This window comes from Oxyura jamaicensis, chromosome 19 (assembly GCF_011077185.1).
Source record: "Oxyura jamaicensis isolate SHBP4307 breed ruddy duck chromosome 19, BPBGC_Ojam_1.0, whole genome shotgun sequence".
In the NCBI taxonomy this organism is placed as follows: domain Eukaryota; kingdom Metazoa; phylum Chordata; class Aves; order Anseriformes; family Anatidae; genus Oxyura; species Oxyura jamaicensis.
The window spans coordinates 9,318,626-9,330,842 of record NC_048911.1 but is presented as its reverse complement, the minus strand read 5'-3'; positions in this window follow the sequence as shown (position 1 = coordinate 9,330,842).

Here is a 12,217-nt window from a genome sequence, read left to right as displayed (position 1 = left end):
GAATCTTCTAGGAGTACTGAATAAGAGCCCATCATCCCTCTTCATTCAGATTATTTCCTAAATTTATTAAATAATTCTCATTTCACAGGCAGCTCCCTTAAGGTTGATCACAAAATCTAAAGAGCGCCTGGGTCAATTGCCATTTATTGCCAGTAATTCACCAGAGCAAATTCCCACTATTTTAAGCCTCAGTTTATGATGCAGATACTGAGGAGCAGTTACTTTACAGCAGTTACTTACTACGAGGGAGGTTCTTATTTGTTATGAAACATAATAAAAGATGACTAAGAGGAAGAAATGAAAAAGAATCTGCTGAAAAGATTAGTTCCCTATAAGTACACTTTTGCATAAACCCCAGCATGAATAAAATCTAAATAGACAACTATTTTTACTGAGTGCATCTGAATTCTTTGACAATGAAGAAAAGGGAAATGCAGGTTTTTGTCGTCGTTTGTTTTTATATTGTCTAGCTGCAATTCTTCCTCCAAAAAGTAAATCCAAATCTTAAAAAAAAAAACACAACCAAACAACATCAAAATCCCTCTAGGTATTTGTAAAAGTCCTTGCAGATGGAACATTAAAATTGCTCTCAATAAATCACTTTTTTTTTTAAAAAAAAAAAAAAAAGTTTGTTTAAGCTCCCAGTCTATCTATGCATATCTTTACTAAGTGCATACTCTGCAAAGCCCTCTTCTATTCTGGATTATTATTTTTCTCATGTTTTTATGTTTTTAGTGTGATCCACATAGCTGTAGTATATGATATTTTTGTTTCATAAAAATTAAAGCATGGAGGTCCCATACATTTCCATTTTTGCAATATAGATTATGAATCCCCTCTACCTGAGGATTCCCTGACAACAGCTCCATGTCCATATACCTAGACTTTTCAGACACTAATGTACATCTGTTTATCTCAGCTGTTACAGTGGGTCATGATGACAGAAGCCTTTAAGCAGTCTAAACCTCACAAGGTTTCACAAGTTCAAGCCAATCTGTGAACATCATCTGTGTTCAAACTGGGAATTGGTAAGATGCATGCAGCACAAACAGCAGTGGCCCATGGGAGCTACAATCTGTATCTGTGTCAATGCTCTAGTTCAATTTGTTCTTTGTCAGAGGCTGCTCTTTGCAACCAGAGAGACACATGCTGTTCTGGTTCTGAATATGACAATTACAGGACTAGAATTAATGCAGTAAATCAATACAAATTGACAGCAAAAGCTGTTCAATTAAAAGCAGTAAAAGACAGGAAAGCTTGAAGTAGGACATTTAGTTTTCTTTTGTGAAGACAGTTATGCAAAAGCAATTTGTTATTCAGGTAACCTCAGGCACAGATTTTCAAGAACTGTATCAGCACTAAATTTGGCATGAACTATCTTCCACTGCAAAGAAAATAGGCAACTACAGTAACTCCCGAAGAACTAATAGCCAAGCTGTGATATTACAGGAAAGGACTGGGGGATGAATACAGGTATTTAGGAAGACCCATAAAGAATAGTAATTTCCCACTTAGAGAGATGTTAACACAAAACTATGCTAATACACTTTACATATATTGGGACCAGAGTTGAAGACCATTTAGCTTACGTGACTAAAAACTGGGATATAATAGAAAATGAAACAATACTGAAAACTAAAATTCACTAGAGCAGTGTATTTTAGGTATAAAAGAAAACAGACAAGCAGAGGCTTTGTCAGTTTAGACTACCATTTCCATTTCAGAGCATTGGACATATGAATTCAGCATGTTCAACAGTGAAGACCTCTCACAAAACATTCTGGGAGATTACCACAAGACTGGAATTAGATCTGCTTATGAGAACTCTGTCCTTTGGAGGTAGCAGCATTATGGCTCAGGGTTTGCCTGTAATGGCTGTCATGATAGAGTCTATTCAACCATAAGCTTGAACAACAGTTAGGAACTCACCAGACTTTGGCAGGTCTTTTCCATTTCTAAAAATCCAAAGCAGTTTTGATCAGACTTTGATCTGGAGGAGGTCTGCCTTCTTCAGTCTGCCTTTGGAGGTCTGAGAGATGGAGTAGCAGATCTGCCACATGAGAACAGGCCCAGCTTCACAACTCTGTGACAATCGGTGGGGAGAGGGAGGCTGCTAGAAAAATAAAAAATAAAAAAATCTTAATACAGTATGTTTTCAGCAAGGTATTTTCTCAGGAAGTACAAAAAGACATGGAAACCTATCCATTACTCACAAGAACCTTATTTACATGATCTACAACAGATTTTAACAAACTTGCCAGCTTCATTGTATGATCACCGCTTTCCTGCTGACAAACAAAATTTCAAAATGAACTTTAATTCGATACAGAATTAATTTTCCAGGCTTTCAGCTTTTTTCTTTCCTCCCTCATCCATCTAGATGTGGACTTCACAGGAAAGAAGACAGCACTTGCCCGCACAGCTAGAAGTTTTTCATTTAAATGAATGCCATGTAGCAGATCCATGTAAAATATTCCTCTATCTCTACCCTAAAAAAGAAAAAGAAAAAAATAAAAAAAAGCTTAACTAACTTCAAAGACTGATTTTAAAGTTTAATAAGTGCATTAGCATGAGGTGTAACATAAACCACCTCTGATCCTGAAATGAGGAGGCCCATTTTCTGCCATTGTACATTGCACAGGGGATAACACTCCAGGCCGAAAAGGGTGACACTTGAAGACATAAGGCTCTATTGAACTGAGTTAAGAATGTACTTGGTGATTTTCTTCCACTAAACACTACAAATGACATGAAATTTAGAGAAAATTTAGTGGCTGGGAAACAAATGCCACAATAGCTCTGTCAGGCCAAAGGTAGCTGTGAGAAAAGCTTAATGTCAGAGCAAATTATTTGTTTGTGCACGTGTGTATGTGTATTTGTGTAAAAGCCAATAAATTTATAGTCAAGATGCACTAAAGAAATCCACGATGAAGAATCTGTAGAATCCCCACCATGTCGCCCAGTCTGAGGGGTGCTCCCCACCAACACAGGGGGACCAACCAAGACCCTCAGGGGAGAAGCGTCACACACAGAAACATGCCTCAAGAAGGATCTGAAAACTGCCTTGCTCTTATGCTGCATTTGCTGCTTGCTGCTTACAGTGCCTTACAAAAGAGGTGAGAGTCACTGTGGCTGTTTCAACACAAAAAGGTGTGCTGTGAGGAAGCAGCCAAAGGCACCAGGATGTCCATATGGGACTGGGACACCCAGCCAGCCCCCGGGGCAGTGCTCAGCCTGGTGTGTTTTTTTTTGAAAAACACATACTGATCTGTCAGTATTATTTCCCCATCTGTAATCTCCTTTGCAGACAGGAATGACTCACCGTTTTACCGTTCACAGGCTGTGGGAAGCGGTGGCGCGGACGGGCTGGGGCTGTGCCCAGCGTGAGGTGGGCATGGCGGTGTGGCGGGCAGGTGGGCTGCAGCACCCACTGCCACCAAAGCTGGGATCAAAAGCCTGGTAGGACAGCTCTGCCACTTACAAAATGAAATGAAAAGGAAAAAATAAAGGGGGGGGGGGGGGGGAAAAAGTAAATATCCTCTCAGAATGGCTGTGCAGGGGGTGGCACTGGCAGGCCTCAACTGCAGCCAGCGGCCATTTTCTGAGGGTCCCCTCCAGTCAGGCTGAGGGGAGCCCCCGGCTAGATCCATGGCAGCCCCTTACTGCAGACCTCAGCTGTGGCTTATCTCAGACATCGAAACCACCATGACTTCTCCGTCTCATTTCAGGTATTGTAACCCCGTGGCTTCGGGTGGTAGAAACATGGCAGCAAACATCAAACAATAAGAAAATGCCCCCGGAGTAGCAAACATTGGTTTGGGCTGGGAGGGAACTGATGGCTCCAGTAAAGGGAGGTGACATTTCCACTGTGCTTTTAGACAGCGCTTGGCAGCACTGTGTTGCTGGAGAAGGACAATACCTCCGGGACATGCATGCCAGTGCCCACCACCATGGGCTGCCTCTTATTTGCACCCATTTTCAAACTGTGCTTAGCACTAGGGCTGCTGCGTTACGGAAGACTTAGCAGAGCCCAAACCCAAACCATGTTGCCAAAGGTCTTCTTCTTCCAAACTCCAAAACTAAATGGAGCTGTGAGAGATGCTGCCCCTCTATTAAATCTTTAATTATTAAAACCCTCATTGGGGTTTTTGAACCTGAAACATTTGCAGGTTAAAAAGCAATCAAAGTCTGGAGCAGTGAAAAGTCACCAGGAGTAAGAGGGCAGCACGAGCAGTGGGCATGGCAACCTTGGCAAGGCTGGCTAAAGCCAGGATGGTTTGCCTGTTGGTGCCCTCCACACATTGTCTGAACACAGATACAATTCATCCAAGCCAACCACTGAGAATGGGAACACACAGTTTTCAATATAAAGTTTAAATTTCCTAAAAATAACCCCCTGGTTTGAGGCTTTTAATATCATTTATATCCATAAAACCTGATTATAATTAGTCGTACAAGTAAAATTATGAGTGTAATTAACTACAGCTATTAATTGAAATGCCTTTGGGACATTATTTCCCTTCTTGCAGTTGAATGCAATTTGCATTTAAAGTTATAATATAAAGGATATAAGATTTTTAGAGATTGTGATAAATTCAGATTATTTTCTTATCTTTTACCTCTTAAAGTCTTCTGAAGTGAAGTAGCCATCTAGCACTCAAATAATACCCATGGTATTTGCTTCCTTATAATCTATTTCCATGTAGTTAGGATTTCTCCACGCCTTTTCTTTTTTATTATGTGGAGGAAACCTCAAAGAAAAATATATTACTTTCCATCTACTGAAATTACCTTCATGACAACACCCATTCACTTCCCAGGTTACTGAGACTGCTCATTGTTCCCAGCACGTAGGAGAAATATCTTGATTAGTTTATAGATGTGTGTGGTTATGAGGAATTTATGAGAAAGACAGTTTTACATTTTGCTGATTATGTTGATGTTGAGATTAAGCCCTTAATAAATCATTGTATTTTTCTATCAAGAAAGCTGTATCTTTGAAAACCTACAATCATCTGAGTTTGTTGCATGTGAAATGAAATGCTTTCTTACATGCAGTAGGTACAACGTTGTGTGTCCTGGAATCCAACAGTCCCTGTTGAACCTAGGAGTAATCCTAAGAGAAAAACAGTAACTTACCTAAGTTGAAGGAAAGCTGCTGCTTAAAAAAGGGGATGAAGGCATTAAGTCAGCCACCAAGGTGCTGACGTTTTCCTCCATCCTGTTCAGCTGAAACTCTCTGCAACTGACAGCTACTGAGGTGTCTGTGCAGCACTGTATTTCAAACACGAATAAGCAAAAGGGAGGATGCCCTATTAACTCATGTCCTCAGACAACTGCAGTGCCCTACATCCTTGATATAACTAACACATTTTGGGGAACTGGATGTTACGACAGTCAGATGAAGACTATAAAGGAGGTTGTAAGCAGAAAAAATGCCACAGCTCCTTTTACTTCCATAGCTTTACAGACGTTTGAGCAGCAGAGAACACGGTGTCTTATCTAGCAGTGCAAAAAGGACTCTGGTGTCACTCATATAAAAGAAAAAATGGGTTTCTATTGTCCTGATTGTTACTATTGCAGTGCCAGAGCATAAATGGGATGTTAGGGTTTCTGATCCTACAGATATGAATGCACATGTGATAAAATGTATACTGATACTGATTTATTTTTAAAAACAGCTATTAAAGCTCATAAACAGCATACATTCCGGTTACATGGGAATACATTTTAAAAGTCCATGCAATTTCTGCTGCATCCACAGAAATATTTCAAGACTGTGACAGATGAGAGCTTGTAGGATAACAGATAATGATTTACAAATGCGTCATATAAAGCCTATTTAAAAAAAAAAACATGCTTGAGTGTTTCTCAACAAGTACCGAATGACCTTAGTAGCAGATCGGGCTGTTAGATAGAGATGTCAGTTTGGTGAAACCTAGTGGCTTGTTTCAGTAACATGAGGCAATGCACAAAGAGGTTTGTGAAAGGGCTGTGCAACAGAAGCATAAACAGAAACAATTCTGACAGCTAAATCTGTTTACAAGGGAAAATGAGCGCAAACACTAAGCTGCATTAGATGGAATTAACTCTTCCAATAGCTCATTTTCTCCCTTTGACTAAGAGATATATGGCTAAGTCAGTCTCAACTTCTCCAGAAGACAGACCTTACTAGAGTTTTCAACTTTCTGGTTAACCAGATTAAATAGAGGCTGAAAAAAATAAAAAATAAAGACAGATATAAGTTGAGACACAAAGTTTCTGTTACAAAAGTTATATTGCAAAAGTTTCTCTCAGCAGGGCATATGAAAGTGGCAGAGTAATTTGCTTCTCCATTCAGAAAATCAGGAAGAACAGTACAATAACAAAACCTGCCGGTCGCATGGGCAATGGTAATAAAAACTTAAATATCCATGCCTGTTTTGCTGTAACCAACTGCCAAGTTCCTGCCAAGAAAGCTGAAATGGAATGATTAACACATCCTGTGTCCTCATTATAGCGCATTCAATTATCCCAGGATACTCCATGGCAAATAGATCATTTTCAGTACAACATCATATCACGCTCTCTGCATTGCACACTCCATAAAAGCTTAGCTAGCAACAGTCTACTTATCTGCACCTGATCCTGATGCTAGGTTGTTTGCCTTTTTTTTTTTGGTTGTTGTTTGTTTGTTTGTTTTTCCCCGCTTGTCTTCAAACTTAATTTAAAGGAAATTTAAGAAAAGGTCTTATACCACTGCTTTTAACACTCCTCGGTTAGAATTTGTGCTCAGCAATTTCTAAAAGAAGCTCCTGGCAGCGCGTTCTAGATCTACATCACTATTTATTCTTATTAAGAGGAATTTGATTGTAACTGATGACTTATAAGAGTATTATACTATAGGTATACTAAGGCATTATGCTATAGGTAACATGATTTCTAACTTTAACTGGAAGAACAGTAGTTTCCTCTCTGCCTACCCCTTGTTCCCCCACCTTTGTAAAACATCCCAGGATTACAGATGGCATACAGCAACATGCAGCACTGCCGGCCTTTAATGTGAGTAAACCAGCTGTGTAATCCAATCCTTGACTCCTAAACATATGCAAAGATGCAAATTGTAAATTGTAAATCAGGATCCTAGCAGCATCCCACAACAGTAAAACAGGCTTTTAATTCAGTGAACTTTTTGAAACATTTGTCTGAAGTTTGCTGTGAGGATTAAAAATAGACTGTAAAGCAAAATCAGAAAATGAATTTGCATTTTTTTAAACAAATGAACTATATGGCAAAATTTAGCAGCTGTGTTCTGTGTCAGTAGGAACCCTTTATTCAACTCCTCATGTTAAGGAGAGTTAAGATTCACTCAGGTGTGAATTTCAAAAAGGAGGAGAAAATTTTTCTCAAAAAGATGAAGACAAATAGCAAGGCAGCCTGGAAGAAACTGGCCTCTACAAAAACCACTATAAAGGCAACTTTTAAAATCGATCTGTAACAATTTCCGTTACAAATTATTTTAAGTTCATATTTAAGTTTTAATCTTTATCAGGGAAGAAGGCCAGGAGTGAGACTTATTATTGTGATGGCAGTTTGCATTTTTCACTAGCACACAGTGATGCGTGCTGGGTTCCTGAAGCTGAGTTCCTCATTCCTGTATCAGACACTACCAGAAAACCAAGAAGTTCCGTAGACGGCTTTGTAAATCACCCAGGTTAGTGCTGCCTCCTCTCAGACCACCCCTTTCTAGAAAGTCAGACATCTGGGCTCACGGCATCAATACCACTTTAAACCCAATCAATGTGGAACACTATTTATTCAAGTAGGATGTTCTTTACACATTAGATCAGGGTGATTTACTGCGTGAATCTGTAACCCAGGCAGGACCATCTATGCAAAGTGCAAAGGTCCAAATCTGACAGACTGAAGCACCCAGCCGGGGAACAACATGCCACATAAAGGTATCTCTAGCAGGTAAGTGCAAAGGCTGGGCTGAAATACTAATATTCTGAAATGAAGCTTCAGTTATGACCCTAACAAAAGAAAAAAAAAGTCTCATAGAGGGTTCAGGGTCGCACCCAGAAGTTAACACAAGCACGTAGCGCGCGAAGGTTAGGAACTCCCTCAAAGCAGAGAGCAGAGCTTTACAGTCACCCTGCTAGCACTTGCATCACGTGCTGTGACAAGTTGAAGTACCTAAGACATTTTTCAGACTGACCTTATAACATTTAACAGAGTGCTGTGCCTTTGAGGGAACGCGCTCACCAAACACAAGGCTTGCTGTTAAACTCCGAGAATAGATAGCAGCAACCATTTAGAGAACCACAGCAGAAAAAGAGGCTGTGAGGACACTTGACAAGTGGTTCACCCTGAATCTATTCATCCTGAGCCAGGGTGTGCAGCTGTGGATGCAGAGAAACTACAAATAGTGTCTGTGACCTGCCCAAAACACACTCGCTTTTGGTATCCCAGTTAATCTGGGGGATTTAAGTAGTAAAATTACTTGAAAATATTTCATATCTATTTCAAGTCGTTATCAGTATAAGTCAGTCCATTAGCATGGATTTTCTATGTTGAAAGTGTTTGTGGCAAAGGCACCTGTAAGCAGTTTGAAGCCCTCTGTAAACTGTACAGTGTTTTTTTTAACTGATAAACCAGAACAGCCAACGAAAATAAAGCCGGCTTCTCTCTGCAAGTATTCTTCCTCAAATACCTTCCTTTGGAGTAATCTTTTGTTTTAAGCAAAACACATAAACAATAGAAAATAATGTCGGTGCTTTACTATTGTATACACAAATTCAAAATACCTTTTATAGCCATCACAAAAATACTGTACTGGTTTGAAATGGTGGGAAACTTACATTTTCCTTTCATCGAGATGGAGAACTTTAACGTTTTGTAGTAAGACATTCCTGTGGAATAATATATATTTCATAGAATCAGATAAAAGATATCATACATTTTTTCATATCAAGGCTATGTACATTAAATTTAATATTGTGGGAAACAGCAAAAGAACCTGATTAGAATCTAGAGTTATTCTTTTTATGCAACAAAAAAGGAAGCGAATCCCAATGGCTCTTGCAAGCATCCCTTGAAACAAGCAGCTTTCCACAAACACCTGAAAACAAAATTACAGGTATTTGTGCAAAGAACCTGTTTTCACATTTAATCGACTGTAGGCCTCTCTCAGTAGGCTAGTAACTCTGCGGCATTTTTCCAGTAAGCAGTTTACACTCCCCTGACCCATTTTTTCCTCTTTTTTTTTTTTTTTTTTTTTTTTTTTTTTTTTTTTAAACCACAAAGCAAAGAAAAAGAAGTTTTGTTCAACATACTGGAGCAAGCTGAAAAAATCAGAGCTCAGGTTGCATACGTGTCAGCTTTTCCATTCCTGATACTGTTTCCTTCAGCCATTCTGCATTTATTTTTAAAAGGTCATTAAGCAAGACACAAAAGGTGAAGTGCAAAGTTACAGATTTATAACCTGCCCAAGCACTTGTTAGACAAAGGGTCAATGCTGCCTTGAACACAAAAGCTGAGGTAAAGGAGGTGTCTGCTTTCTACCCTGAAACATCAAACCCAGCTGTTAAAGGAAGCGAGACCAAGCCCAGCCACAAGTGAAATATGCTAGGAGGGGATATTCCCATCTGCATTCCATCCCTTACCCTCCTTTAATCAATTCCTGATATTTTTTATTTATTTGAACTCTACCCTTCTTCACACTCAGCCTTTTGCTATACTGGACTGCCTGTCATTCACATGAAAGAGAAGGCTAATTTAAAATATAGCTGATGTTTTTTCCCCAGTTAAATGAAAATAGGTGAAACAACAAGTCAAGCTTCGTATTCCTACAGATTTTGTGCTAAAAGCCAATAATTCTTCAGGCCACTCTTAATTCTTGCCACTTTAAACTGCTGCTTGTTTGCCTCATGCCTCACTGAGCAGTTAAAACTCTGGATTATGCTAAAAGCAGAATTTAATGATTTGGTTAACTGAGTCATTATTTGAAAATATCACATACTCCAAAGGTAATGGCATGATAGCTTATATTTCACTCAGTCACTTAAAGACGTAACTAGGGGGAAAGGTAAGAAGTTTAAAGACCCCGTGTGACATCTTTGTTCACATCTCATGGTCAAATCGGTCCTCTGATATGCTGCCAACATTTTATCAAAAAGCTTCCACTGCAGTTCTCTTTGTTACAAGCACTGGGGCTGCCGAGGCTCAAAGAGGCCGTGGGCCCAACGGTTTATTCCCTTGCGTACGTCTTTTAAACAGGAACATTTTTATAATCAAAACTGAAGATAAAAAGGAAAGACCACACGGCAAGCAAACATTTCCAATTCACTTGCTCATGAGCAAGGTTGTAAACACGAGCATGCACCGAGTCGATATGCATCACTCGGGCCTTCCTGTGTGGAATCCTTTCCTGTCCCTTGGACAAGCACCCTCACGTAACGTGAATATTTTTGATTAAAAAGTAGCCAAAGCAGTTTTATTACATATCAAAAGGAAAACGTAATCTAACAAAAATTCACCGAACTTTCTGTTCTGTTTGCTGGTGGATCTGAGCACTAAATAAAACACCCAGAATCTAGGTGAAGGATTGATTTAGATTGCGGCATGAACAGCTGAACAACAGAGCTTAAAAATCCAGCCAGTTCTACCCTTGTCAATTTGGAAATGCATTCAGATCATACAAAAATTCAGTCTGGAAGGGCTCTCAGAGGTCTCTGGCTCAGCACCCTGCTCAGAGCAGGCTCGGGTGTGTGGTCAGAGCGGGCTGCTGAAAGTTTGACCCAGGCTCCCCAGGAGCACGGTTCTCCTTTCGTATCAGCTCAGAACCACTCTTACTGAAACCGGTCTGTGGGCTCCTGCCTCATGCCACCTAAGAGGCTGGCTCCATCTTTGCAATTACTTCCTTCTCCATCTTGAAGCGGAGGGGACTTTGGGAAAGCGGATGCCGTATTGGAGACATCAGGACATGCTCATCTACTGCCTGCTGCTGAACTCTTCCTCCCAACTCGGGCAAGACTTCATGAACAAATTCTGCACGCTTTTTTCTCCTCGTACGCTTCTGTGTGGCACTGGCACCATGAGCAGCACGCGGGGGCAATTGTCAGGCTGTCGGTCGAGCACTTTGGAGGAGGGATCTAACAATATAAGGGCCAGACTTCTATAATCACATTGTTCCTTGCATTGTCTCAATGCTCCAAACATTGTAACACAAACATAATTTGTAAGACTTTCTTAATTCGGCACTGGTGGTGCTGGATCCTGTTTCTGGCTCTGAAGCAGCAGTTTTCCTTTGTTGTTACCCAGTTCTTAACATGAACTCTTTACTTTTCCGGCAGCTTCTCATTGGGAGGCCAAGGTTTATTTATAATGTGTAAATATTTTCTCCATCAAAATGCTGCACTAAATGAAGGGATAATTTTTAATCTGCAAACCATCTCGGCCGCTGTATGCAAAACATGGAGGGCCTAAATGAATACTGGGCTTCCTATATCAAATTTCAGTTCCTTTCTTCTACCTTAGTTTGACCATCCTGCCCTCAGCTGGATGGTGTAAAGACAACGTAAGTCGCAGGATACTTGGAAGAAATAAAAAGGCATAGAAGAGTAAGTTAGAAGGGAGCTTGAACTAGCAGACAAGATCTGAAAGTCTGACCTGGCTGAATACTGACAAAGCAAAGTAAAAAGAAAGTACTTCAGACAAGAATATCTTCACTTAACTTTTAATTTTTATTAATATTTTTAAAATAAATGCTATCTGGCAGTACTAGGCCATGCCTCAATCCAGTGCTGACACAGCTTTGAGCAGAAGGCTCAATTAGATGACCTGTTGAGGTTCTGGCCAACCTGAAGTATTTTATGATTCAATAGTTCTGTGAAAAATAATAAAACCATTATTTCATTTGTATTAAGTCTACTCTCACTGAAAACATTCAAAGTGGCAACGTGCAGAGCAGTTTGGCGCTACTATTTCTACAAACCGGAGAGCATCGCCGTCTCACACGAGAGCGCTATAAGCCATCTCGCTTGTACTTTGCACCCAATAAAAATCTGATGCTGAAAAATAATTTCAGCAATACTAAGATAAATGGCACTGCTTACCGAGTACGAGAGGTCCTGTATTCTCAGGGATGAAACATTTAACAAAGGCTGTGAAGCATCTGCTGCTGTATTTATTTATTTATTGCTGGGGCTGGAACTACATGAACTCTGACAAACAAGGG